Source organism: Bactrocera latifrons, unplaced genomic scaffold (genome assembly GCF_001853355.1).
Source record: "Bactrocera latifrons isolate USDA-ARS-PBARC rearing strain unplaced genomic scaffold, ASM185335v1 scaffold_130, whole genome shotgun sequence".
NCBI lineage: Eukaryota > Metazoa > Arthropoda > Insecta > Diptera > Tephritidae > Bactrocera > Bactrocera latifrons.
In genome coordinates, this window is record NW_017534742.1 from 123,933 (window position 1) to 136,662 (window position 12,730).

Sequence of the window (12,730 nt, forward strand, 5' to 3'; positions counted from 1 at the left end):
CTAATGATTCCTAAAACGCTTTCTTAAAAGTTATTTTCCGAAAGTAATTAATTCTTTAACTTATGCAAATGCATGCATAAGTTTGCCTAAATACACGCATTAGTCCTTATTGTGGGTAAAAAGCCCACTCAGCCATGTATTTGTAATGGAAATCGCTTTATCGCCACTCGGAAAGTCAATTGCACTCGAGTAATTTGCACTTTATTTTGATATGAAATCTAACCGCCCACTCATGCTCATACATCTACAACTACAACTACAGGCATCTCATGAACCCACTTACCTGCTCAAGTGACGCAAATGTAATGGAACCAACTAAAATGGCAACACATCGGATAATTGTGACTTTGCGAGAGAAAGCCACAATGCGCCTTTTTGTGTGCATTTCTACATGTGTGTGTGTGTATGGATGTGCGAGTGTGTTTGGTTCTATGCAAATGTCTAAAAAACACCACAACTCCATTGGATTAACACAATACAAGCAACAACAATAACAGCAACAGCATAGTGTGCAATAAAAGAAAAACCGTTGCCTGTTCCTAAACTGATTTGCCACTACACACATGTGGCTTGCAGCATGAAGTCGGCGCGCCGGGCGCCAACAGTTGCATGCAACTAAACAGTTACGGCCGTTATGCAGTCAACACTGGCGCCAACTATGCATCTAGTTTTGTTGTCTGACTGCAAAAAAGTCCTCCTGTTTTTGTGTTTTGTACGAGTTGCTCTTGTTGCACCACTATTTATTGTTGGCGCGTACTTGAAAACATGTTGCAGGATCGCATCGCGTCGCGTCATCATCTAAATAAATTTGGACGGTCATGCCATGCGCCGCCCACACCTCCCCCGTTGACTATTTACTGCTTCGCTAACAGTTAGGGTGTGTATGTGTGTGTAATGAGCCCTACACACTTGTGTTTAAACGCCTACTTAACCCAAAGCATATCCTATGGGATTTTCAACGACGAAAAAATATGCTTTGAGCGCTCATTTTTCCATTTGCAGTTTTTTCGCTTGCTGAGGAGCGCAAGACCATGTGACCATTGTTGCACATTGTGCATTGCCGTTATTTAGCCGCAGCGGCAGCGGCAGCAACAGCGGCATTACCATTTAATTTTTTCCTCATGTTGGAAATGTGCACAATCTAAGAAAAAATGTGGGCAGAGCAAATTTGGCGCATCACCGAAAATTATTAGAGTCGGCTTTTTGTCTTCGCTTGCATAATTTAACGTTGCGCACGCCACAGTGGCGAGTAGCGGCCAAAACTACACTGAGCGACTTTAGCTGTTTCGCATGCCAATAAGAATATTGGTTGAAAGAAGTATAGTTAAACTTTGCTTACCTTTCTTCTCCCAAAGACGAACTAAGTATAGTAAAAATGCGATCTTCTAAAAAATAAGAAGTTGTCTGCCTTTGGACTGTTCCAATAATGGTGTCAGGGCGATTGCGAATTCCAAGTTGTTTACTACTTTTTATTTTTACCAAACAAGCTCAAAAAATGCTCTTGTTTTTAATGACTTTAGATGTCTCAGACGTCTGCTAGAATCAGGTTATGCCTCGCTGGTTTTCTTACCGTTCGCATATTTATTTTAAAATATTTAACCAATAGCTTAATTTCAAGATAAATCTCTGCGAAATTGCCCCTAAATTTCTCTGAGTGCTTTTTGTCCACTGAGACTAGGAGCAACCGTCGAGGTTGTTTGCTGTGTTTACGCGAATTTCATTTATTTGAAATGTTATTACTATGCTTTTTCATTAAATTCATTGTTCTGAACACTGACATGATCATTTGGTCGGCAAGAAGCAAGCAAAAATGCCATGGATGCTGGCAGCGCTGAGCGCTTCTTCTATTGTAAATCGAAAGTGGATTTAGTGAAAACAAGAAAAAAAAAAACCATAGATGGTGGCGCCGAAGCTATATACCCTTAACAGGTGCAATCTATAACAACTATATGCAAACCTAAACCAGGAGACGTAGCCGACCAACCAATTGAAGTACTTTCTGGTCACGAAGTTTGTTTCAAACAACATTCAAAAGATATTTTATGAAGATCTTAATCGAGGTTTTGATCGGTCAGTATATATAGTATGCGTCAGCCATATTTTACAGTGGACCGATATCCTCGGTTCCAATAGGGTGCAAACAATATTTCAGCTCGATACCTCAAAAACTGGTGGACTAGTAGTCCTATATTAACATTGTCGGACATGTCTAATCCGAGCCTTGGATGTTCTTTTTCTAGTTTTGTCGAAAAAGTTACATATTTATATGTAAAACCAGCAACAGTGTTGTCGAGTTGAATTTATACAAGAGAGTACGTGGATACTTCATCAAAGTGGTATGGCTGCTATTTTCAATGCCACCAAGTGTGGTTTTGTATATGTATGATCGGTTTTAAAATTGTGAATGGTTCAAATGACAAATAAAAAAATATACATTTACCTTTTTTTCTGTACTTTAAAAACTCAAGACTTAAAACTAATGCTAGTAATTTATAGAAAAGAAAAATAAATGTTTACAGGAGTTTTAACGTAAAAAAAAAGAATTTCTCCACTAAGACAGCATCATAACATCAATGCGCATGCGTCAGAAGATATGTTTGTACATAATTGCATCACAAGTGCTGTCCCATTCTTAAAGCATCGGGTATACTCTGTTTGATTCGTTGGAGAGTAACGTTTGACCAATCGAAGTCAGCTATATGCACTTTATGGGTTCTCCGACTTTTCCTTTAGGGCATGACAAACTGCTTGGCAAACATATTATATCCTCTTCGTACAGGGTATAAAAAGGTTGAGAATATCAAATAATCAGCAATGTTTGTATAATTTTCCTTTTACTCCAAATGTGTGCTTCAGAATTGAAAAATGCCAAAATTATAAATAACAACAAAGCAAATTCTATATCCTCTGGATAATAGCGAATTAAGCTCCCTCCTTTTATGTTTGTGTCCTTGTGTGCTATTTTAAGCTTGACGCTGTGACGTCAGCGTTGCGGCCACTGCAACTCCACCGTGCATTATAACTCATTACATAAGTGCATATGCAGATAAGTTGATGTGTGTGTATGTATTATAATGATTTTTTGAATTCATGTGAGTGCATTTGCGCTCGTGGCACTTCGCCTATTTTTTGACTGCGAAACTGTTAGCGTATATAATTTGGACTTATGTGTGGCGCCGGAGCTGTTTATGAATATTTGCGATTTTCCACACTATTTTAATTTCATAGATATTACACACCGAAAAAGAGGCTTAAAAAGCTGCACCATTTTTTCGCCTGTGCAAGTATTGATTACGGAGGGGGGTGAGGCTGATAGGCTGTTGTGAAGCCAGCAATTTCGGTGTTTACCTCACAGTGTGATTGTGTGTGTGTGTATTCATGTAACAAATATAAGTTTTTCGATTATTTTAGTGTGCACACACCCACACACACACACGCAATTGGCAGCCAATATGTCTTCACATACATACATATATTCATAACTATCATACAAAACCAATATTGAAATTTGAAAGTTCCACTGCGAGGGTTGAGGGACAACACACACACATATGCACATGCACTCACTGTCGGACGGAAATGAGGTGGCGTAAGTAGAAATTTGCTTTGCAATTGACGCCGCGCACCCCGGCTCCGCGCGCGACTTGCCACTCACAAATTGACTAAAAATCTAAAATGCATCTAGGCAGGTTGCCCGCTGCTCCCGTCCGCCACTGGCTGCTGGCTGCTGGCTGCTGTCTGATTTATTGCGGTTCATTTATCGCCTCGTGAAAAAGTCATACAAAAGTGTGGCATTAACTTTTTCAATATGCGCTACGAACGTCATCGTCGGGGGCGAGAGCGTGGACGCAGCGGGGCGGAGAGCAGGCGGGTGTGTGCTTATTTTGAGTGTATTTGTGTGTTTAATCGGCATCATTGTTATTTGCCGGATTCTTCACTACTCTGAAGTGGCAATAATTCATTACATTGATAATGTGTCTATCCGTGCGGCCATCCATCCATTCATCTATCTATCGCAATTGCATTTATTGTGCTCGCTCTGAACGAAATTTAAAATTTATTATTCACATTTTTATATTTTTCAATTTTTATTTACATCGGAATAATTGGATTTTTTTCGCGCTCAGTGAAAAGGTCATTGGTTTCCTGATTATTTCGGCTGGTAGGCATAATGCAATTATTAAAAATAATAAATGATTAAGAAAAATTCACGGTTCACTCAGTTTCCTCTCTGACTTGGACTTTGGTGTGATTAGTTGGTCTTGGTGTACTCAAGAAGCTTTGGAGAAATGGGATCAGACGCATATTAACACATTAGTTGTTGGTGTTTGACGATTACATTCCTGTATTTTTTTACCACGAATCATCTTTTTCACAGTTGATGCAGTTGATGTCGTTTTGGTTTTTCTCAGTTGTTCTACATGGTAAAGATGAAAATGAGCTTTAGATGGAGAGATTCAGTTAGAAACGCTGATTTTGAGTTTTTATAGGTCATCTAAATGAGCCAAGTCCTCTTACTCATTCTCAAACTCCCGGAGAAATTGCCTCTAAGCAAATTTTGTGTATTATTTGGAGGGTTTTGGAGTGTCAAAAGAACTACAGTGGAAGTTCGCTGTATTTAATGAAATCTAAAAAAGCTTTCGATGGAAAAATGTCCAATGATCAATGTCTTAAAGTGTGCATTTCTTCTTTAAGCTAAAAGAACTAAAAATATGAGAACTGGTTGAAGAACAATAATGCTTTAACCGTCATCTGTTAGTGCGTCTTCCACGCCCTCGCACGCACAGGCAGACAACAAATTGTGCTTGGATCGACAATATAACGTTACGGCAATTATGTGAGGAAGCTCATTGGTGGCAAGCGTATGCATTCATCTCATTCCGACGAAAATATATATTTTGTTCATTGAATTGTGGGGAAGTGTCTTAGTATTGGTTTTGTGGTGGCTGCAACAGCTTTCCAAAGTCTGAATTGATGGTAATACGAAATATGTATGTGGCAATAGTTTCGATGTTCTACAATGCTCCTCTCTTCTACGCATATATACTGACACATGAAGCTTAAGTTTAATTTAGTCTTAGATTCCGCCATTTATGTGGTGCCTCCAGGGTATTGTGGAATGAAGTAGCATCGCCTTAACGAATTCTGCTGACGGTTGGAACTTTTACTAGGGTTTGGCTTTTGAAAGTGCTCCTGAAATTCTAAATTATGATTTTCCTATTAGATGGCATGCGGTCTATGGAATTTTTTTTTACCATCGACGAGTCTTTAGTGTTCTCGCAAGATTTAGAATTCAAATTCAAATTCTTGTCTCAGGTGGAAAAATTAATTTCCACATTCCTTTCTCTTTTTCAAAATCCGCTAACGGTCAGACTATAATTCCTTAAATATATATTCCACATAGCATAAAAATAGTAATAGCAGCGCCATCTGTCGCAGTTATTTCTTCGCTATTTATTTCCATTTCGATAAGTAGTTATTGAAAGATCCAAGAAGGCAACATTATTCTTGTTTTCTTTGCATCTATATTCCCCATCCTCAACCTTTATACGTATGTACATATGTCAGACGCAACTTTGGGATTATAAATGTTTTACTGCGCTTACTGTAATTCTGACAAACACTGGCTTACGGAAGGAGAATATTCATTACACCGCCCGCCTGCCAAACGGCTTAGGCCACTACTCATTCAACTCACTCGTTCGCTCACGTTCGCAGCAGCTCACCCGCTCGCTCGTTTGCCATTTCAGTTGCTCTAATATCAATCGATATTTTTTTTATTTATCCAATTCATCAAAAAATAAGTAATTATAAACTTTTTATTTTTTCCTCATCGTTTTCTTGTTCCTTTGCCTCTTTTGTTGCCTTCATTTCTTGCTTTGCAATTCCCTCATAATTCGAATGGTTTTGTGGCATACATAAGCGTATGTGCACGCGCGTGTGTGTGTGTGTGTGTGCCAGTGAAACAACCCTGAAAAGTTGGCGTAGTAAGTACAAAAACTAAACGCGTTTCTATTCAAGAATCTACTTACAAGCTCCGCACCCACAGCCCCTTCCTCCCGCAGCTGCTGAATCTGCCCGTCATTACTTTGGGTAAAATAGTAGCTGCAGTGTTTGTTGTGTTGTTGTTGTTGTGGGTCTGAGTTTCTGCTGAGCGCTGTGAAAGAAAGTTTCCGATTTCAGCGACACCTCGGCTCAGCTCACAGTCGGTCGCCCTCTGCACCAGCGAAACACTTGCGCAACTTATAGGGCAACTTTGCATTACGGTTTCGGGGGGTGGTGGGTTGTTGGACTGGCGCGCGTATGAGCGTAGTAATATGAACAAGAAAAACTGTGGCATTATGAATTTGAATATGAAGGGCTGAGGCGCTGCACTAACGTCCCGCTCTCATCTGGTTGCGTTAAGCGTCAGCGTGGGCGTTAAGCGAGTGTTTGAGTAAACGTGAGCGCTGCGGCAGAGCAGAGTCAGTTTTTGTGGCTGCACAAAATGCTAAATTCTTTATTATTTTCCTTCCAAACATGTTTTATTTGTACTCATTTTCAGCGGCTGGTGGATTAGAAAGGCGCTATTGCGTCTGCTAGAGCGCCTTCCACCACAACAACGCGCCCATACAAATGCTTTGCCAGTCATCATTTCAAGTTTGGTTTAACGAAGCTGGGGGTGGCAACCTCATGGCGCACATTTTGGCACATTTTTCATTTTTCAATTTTTTTTGGCGCTTTCACTAGTCATTGTTGTTGTCGTATTGGTATGAAAACGGTTCTCTTTTATGCATTAAATCAAAATCAAAAACGCAACAACATATGTACCTAGCTCATAATACGAAATGAGGACCATAAGGAATGTGGAAAATACAGCAAGAAAATGGAATATTTCTGCATTAGAGACTTGAATAGTTGCTGACGGGCGAGGGGTAAGGCAGTTACAGCCGATTGGTTTGTACAAATTGTCGTTGTTGTTGTTGTATTTGCTGAGGAAGTCAGTACAAAGCGGAGGATGAGTATTGAGAGCACAGTGTGACGACGAGGCAACGCGCTGGAGAGGAAATGAAAACTTCTCCTTTAGTTAAGGATTAATATATATATTTTTTTAAGTGCATTCGTTTTCCTCCAGTTTTGCTTTGTAAGCGTTTTTGTATATATCAAAAGCGCAGACGGGTGCGACGCGCGGGACGAGGGTAGTGGGGCCTGCGGTGTTTTAGTAGTACGTTAAACCGAAAGTGGTTAAGGTTTGGGTACGAAAAGCCGGAAGCAGAAGATGAATCCGCTCTTATTTTGTCAAAACGACAACTAGTAGACCAGATATAGTACGCGCAGTATTTTGGGCTTGGAGTGTAAAGTGGCGGGAATGCACCTAAAACCGCTAAATGCATACGCAGCGTCAGCGATGATTATAACGGCGTGGCATGGAACAGCTGGTCGCTGTTGAGTGTGAGTAATGGCGCACAATTTTCGCTGACACGGCTGTGTTGCAACACGACATAAAATTTCGCGCACTCCTTATGTTTCTACGCTTCTCAATCGCTCGACTTATTTGCATTTGTTTCCACCGTCGTCTTAGTTAATTTAATAAATGAATTTGTCTCTAGCGGATACTGCAACGACGACATCCTTTTTAATATTATATATTTTATTCAATTTGCCCCCACCACCACAGCATATAGACGCAGCTACACAGAGGTGGCGGTGGTAGTGTGGGTGAAGGTGGAGTGCGAGTCATCAGCTGCGCAAGCAACGCGGAAGTGCCGGCGCAAGGCATATCTTGAAGACGCCACAGCGGAAGAGCCGTATTTTTAGCCAATCGCGCATAACCAAACGCAAACACATATGTATGTACATATGCATATGTAAACCTGTATATGAAGAGAACGGACATTTGTCTGATTACTTGCTTACATTTTATTGTGCATGAATTCGACGGCGCAGCGCACTTTTATCGGTCAAACCTAGTGAGTTGGCTGGCGGGCGCATTTGTGTTCGCTGACGCTGTTATCGTATTTGCAATGAAATAATATTTGCTATCAGCCAACGTGTTGTTTTTATTTTCATTTAGTGTATGTATATTTAATTCTTGTCGTATTTTGGCACTTTGGAATGCAGCGAAATAAACCAGAAAATACCGAAACAACTCACGCTCTACTCTGCAGAAGCAAACACAACAAAAACTCCATCCTATACTGCCACGAAGTCAGATTAATGTTTATGTAGTTTCAACATTTTTAAGTAGTAATTAAATAGTTGTCGTTGCCTTGGAACTACCGCCCATTTAGATCAAAGTAGTGCACAATGAAACCTAGTGTTAACTGCTTTAAGACCTCCCGAAAACATTCTCGCACAAATGACTTATCTATAATAGTTCTCTAATAATTACTCAGCTAAATTTGCAACAACATCTGTCTGTTATGATCACATGATTGCGCGAGCGACATTTACAAAATAATCACAACCGTGGCGTGGCATTAACAAGGAAAGTGCAATTGAATTTTGCAACTGCTCCAGTTATGGCGAGCGATTACATTTTTCCGTTTATATAGAGTTTGCTTTCCTAACTTGATAAGCGCAGTGCCAGTTGTCCAGATAGGTTCACTAATAACTCTGAGTGCCCAATTGTTTGTACTGATTAAGATAATGTCGACTTAATTGTTATCAGGCCACTGAGCTAAAAGTGTGGGGACAACACACACTTCTCAAACAAAATTACATCAATTTGTTTTTGTAAGAATGCAATTTGAATCAAGAAATGCAAACACCAAGTTCGAATATTGCTTCAATAAAAATCGAGATTAGATACCAAGCCGATAAGAATGAGAAAACATGCAATACATAAATATAATTTTTAGGGAAGTAGCTGCCTTTTTTGAAAGAGGGGAGCATTTAGAACGTTTCATCATAATTTTAACAGAATTCTAAAAATACAGTCAAAATCGCAAATCGATAACGATATACAAACATAATATGGCCGCAGCTCATTGAACTCTCTTCAAAGTCAAAATATTCGGAAATAAAAAGTTCGTTTTCTAATTGTCTTCCTTTATCAGTGGAACCGCAGTCAATATTATCGGTCATCAGTCAGTTTGCAGGCGTGAAAATTTTGTATTAAAATATAAATTAGCTAGTGAACAATACTTATCAGTGATTGGTGCGAGCAAAAGAAAGTTCTTACGAATTGCCTAATTGAAGTTTATATGTAACTGGTTTTCTCGAAGTGCTTAGTGAAGTCGTATATCACATCCATATGGATTTCCACCTGACCCAAATATTAAGCGGGCATGGGTGCTTCAGAGGCTATCTGTATAAATTTCAAAACGACGTCAGTCCGTATTATTCGATGTGTACGGGGTCAATTGAAGACTCTGAGCACGTGTTCTTCCATTGCCCTCGGTTTCTAAACATAAGGGTGTAGTTAGAAGCAGCATTAGGTGGTAATTTAACGGTGGAAAATTTGACTGCACTTATATGTCAGTCCTCTGAGAAGTGAAAAGCTGTTCGCGAAGCGGCAACTTCCATGGTGACAATATTAAGACAGATACAGCAGAATAGGCGTCAGCCCGTCTGTGCTATAGAGGAGACGTAAAATGTCTTGTCACTCCCATGAAGTAATACCTTATCTGGTGGTTCCGTGGGAGAGTCTTGAGTTGGAAGTAGTTTAGGTTTAGCGGTTAAATTCCAGCACTCCGGCTTTCGATGCTTCCTCCTACTATAAAAAAAGAGCTTCTTACTCTCACAAAAAATATATGGTAGTCTATAAAGTGCTTTTGTATTTCCATTTTGGTCGACCAGTTTTTGCATTTTTCCGCTAGAGACATTATTCCATCGGTATAAAACTTTCACCGGTGTACATCGAAATTTCGAAATTTCCAGAACGGGAGCGAGCGAACCATTATCATGCTAAACGAATTGACAAATTTCATTGGCATTCTGCGTGGTATTATTCCCTCATTTTTGAACAGCTGTAACTTTTTTTCAATTTCCCGGAATTTAATCTCACATTTCTAACACTATATGGTACGACACAATGTGATTGGCATCACTGGAGATGTACGACTGCAACAATATATGTATATTGACAAAATACGAAAAGACTTTTTCGACTACCCAATATTATTCATGAAAAATTCGAAAACGAGATATGAACTTCTTCAACGCGGGGTTTGGATTTTGTTATTGATTTCAAATTCAGGAAGCAAAAAAGGTAAATATGATGTTAATTAAATAAATAAATAAATAATAATAAGAACTCAAACTCATGCTCAATCATGACTGAAAGCAGAAATTAATCTTGTTTAGAATTGAATTTGTTTTCAAGAGACTAAAACCTTTTCCACTACTAACTAAGAAAGTTCTGCAACGTCCGTTTTTCATGCTGTATTGTAGTTCTACGCCAGTGCAAGGGGCTGGACTGGCATATCGGTCTAACGTCAAGTGTCATATGTAGTTTTATCATCTATATAGTACATATGTATATACCTAAATACAAATTATATCAATAGAAATATGCATAAAACCAACGTGCCACAGACGGTCACACTCGACTAGACCCCCAGCGTGCCGAACTCGCCTGCATATCTAATCACCTTCCCACCACTGGGTGGAGCGGTCATGGACTTACTTATCACCTGTACAATACGCCACAATCCAAATCGTACGCTCTAGGCATTCGATGATCTCCAGCGTGTCAGTGCGAATGCGAGAGCGAAGTGAGCATGAATGCAGATCTGCGTAGATCGCGGTTGGGTGGGACGACGCGAGAAGATTCTACAGCCGAAACAATATTTACATTACTCGTCGTTCTTATTGTTTCTGAGTTTGTTTTGCTGTTTCACTACACAATTCTCAGCGCTGAGGTCGATGACTGCCAGAAACTTTTGACTTTGTTTGTTTGCACACGCCGTCCGCCGCCGACCGGGTGAACCGCCTTTCGCCGTTCGCACTGCCATTAAACTGGAATAGGTACATATTGACACAATTGTCTTTCTTGTTGTTGTTATACGCTCTCGCTGCATTGCCTAAATTTGTTTTTAGAATACAACGAACGTGTTTTGGCAATTGCCCTTCTTCAGTGCGAACGATTCTTAGCTTTTTTTGCGTGAGTAATGACCTGCGCGCGCTCATATGGGGGATCGCCAGCTTAGCAGTACAGTCTAATTTCGGGGAAATAAACTCACAACAAAAGTTTGCATTTGGAAGTTTTGCTTGAGTTATTTTGCATTTTGACAATTACACTATTTATACCGAATTTCGGCTGCCACGCTGAGGTTGTTGTTGTTAGTGCCATTATTTAAAACCCGAATTCCTAGTTTAGGCGGATGTAAGGTTCAGTGCATTCACGGGCACATGCATGAATAGAGGTTTGTGTGTGTGTGCATATGACTTTCCAAAGCAGCCCAAATAATAAAATGCAAATTCTTTTTCGGCGCAACCAACCCAAAATGCTTTGTGAAATTAAAAATAAAAGCTGTGTAAACAAACGTCGCCTTTTACTGCATCAGTCCATTTACTAGAATCGCATTATCTGCGCCTTTGTTTTGACGATTTACAACCGCTCGGCGGTGTTAGAGCGGCAGCCGCTGTACGAATGGACGCTGGTCACTCACCGCATTGCTGGGACCCGAATAACACAGTGCACGGACGTGTGTGTGTGTATGCGTGGTGCGCTGTCGTAGAATTCTAATTTTGTACCCAACTTGTACGCTCCGCTATCGACAATATTGTCAACTTTATGCATATTTGTTATTGTTTTTGTGTGTGTTTTATTAATTTAAATTGTTTGTATTTTAGTGCGCGCTCTCTCTTTGTACTACTTGTTTGTTAGGTGTTGCTAATTTACATTCGCATTTGCTCTTATGTTTGTAGAATTGTAAGTAGTTGTTTTTGTTTGCATGTCGCGGTACGCCGTTAGTTGAAAATATATAGAGGACTCCGTGGCGCAACGGTAGCGCGTCTGACTCCAGATCAGAAGGTTGCGTGTTCAAATCACGTCGGGGTCAAATTTGTTAACAACAAATTTTTTGATACTTTTTTAGCTCTGAAGGTACTTTTCTTTTTAGATATATTTTAAATATTAATTAATTTTATATTTACAAATTTCAAGTATTATATATTTCCATTCTTTGTTTCATCTTTCCGCCAATATTATCGATGGCCAAAAAAACCAATCATGGACTTTAGAAGTTTCTGGCACAGCTAGGGTGCCAACGCACAGTGCAGAAACAAAGTTTCTCCTCTTCTATTAGCAGTTTTTGAATGGAAAGTATAAGTAATTTTAAAAATGATGGCCGAGAAGGGTAGAATTAGTTATTGGCACCTGCTCTCAAATGTTGGCATATCTCAGTCAATCTATTTTCTACGCTTGTTCTTCAGTGCTTACAAATTTTCGATACACTGGAACCTAATATGTTATATGTTCTTAGAAATTTATACACTATTAGAAAATTAGTAAGAGTTGGAAAGCATGTTATTCTCGACTAGACTCACATTCATGCTTTCCATTATTCACATCTCACTCAAAGAGAGAAACTATCAATATATGTAGCTTCAAGAGGGCTTCTAAATTATGCCTTCAAGAGGTTCATACTTTGTCCGTAATATATGTAATGATCCGACATCAAAACGAGTCTTCCAAAAATATATTTTCTGAGGGTTTTCTGCCTTAGAAATAATCGAGTGTTATATCACAGACATTTCTATCATTCTATAAGATTAGGATTGAATTGTTCTCGCACATTCTCTC

The 12,730-nt window shown here is 39.5% G+C and overlaps 1 non-coding gene across 1 annotated transcript; it reads left to right on the forward strand.

The window, feature by feature from the left end:
- The first annotated feature begins 11,915 nt into the window (after positions 1–11,915).
- On the forward strand, positions 11,916–11,987 carry Trnaw-cca. Its single transcript has one exon. It is a non-coding gene; the product is annotated as a tRNA-Trp (tRNA).
- Positions 11,988–12,730: the final 743 nt, after the last annotated feature.